Below are 903 nucleotides of genomic sequence, written 5' to 3'. Positions count from 1 at the left end.
CAGAGGTCATCTGTTATAAGGGGAGAAGATAGAAATCTCTCCAATTCTGATAAATCAAATTTTTAAGTCCAAATAAGCTAAAAGTAAAAATAACAATTTTATAAGATAGAATAAATGATACCATTAAAAGCATGGCTATAGTTTGCATGGGGTTTAAAGGGGGTTATAAGCAGTAGTCTAGTTGTAAAAGAAAAAGAAGGGGATGGTTTTTTTTTTTATGGAAGTATACATAGCCTCATTTATATATTCTATTAACCTAAAGTAATATGCATGGTACAGTTGTTTCATGTCAGGTAGGGCGGCCATTGACCTTGACCAAGGCTCCTTACAGTAGAACTGCAGTCAATCCCTGCTGGCATGGCTATCACTGCCCCTACACAGTTAGCATGGCTATCACTGCCCCTACATAGTTAGCATGGCTATCTCTGCCCCTACATAGTTAGCATGGCTATCACTGCCCCAACATATTTAGCATGGCTACCACTGCCCCTACATAGTTAGCATGGCTATCACTGTCCCTACATAGTTAGCATGGCTACCACTGCCCCTACATAGTTAGCATGGCTACCACTGCCCCTACATAGTTAGCATGGCTATCACTGCCCCTACATAGTTAGCATGGCTACCACTGTCCCTACATAGTTAGCATGGCTACCACTGCCCCTACATAGTTAGCATGGCTACCACTGCCCCTACATAGTTAGCATGGCTATCACTGCCCCTACATAGTTAGCATGGCTACCACTGTCCCTACATAGTTAGCATGGCTACCACTGCCCCTACACAGTTAGCATGGCTATCACTGCCCCTACATAGTTAGCATGGCTATCTCTGCCCCTACATAGTTAGCATGGCTATCACTGCCCCTACATATTTAGCATGGCTACCACTGCCCCTACATAG

The sequence above is a fragment of the Cyprinodon tularosa genome, unplaced genomic scaffold, assembly GCF_016077235.1.
Source record: "Cyprinodon tularosa strain WSP-4 unplaced genomic scaffold, ASM1607723v1 ctg152, whole genome shotgun sequence".
In the NCBI taxonomy this organism is placed as follows: domain Eukaryota; kingdom Metazoa; phylum Chordata; class Actinopteri; order Cyprinodontiformes; family Cyprinodontidae; genus Cyprinodon; species Cyprinodon tularosa.
This window is presented reverse-complemented; position numbering follows the sequence as displayed.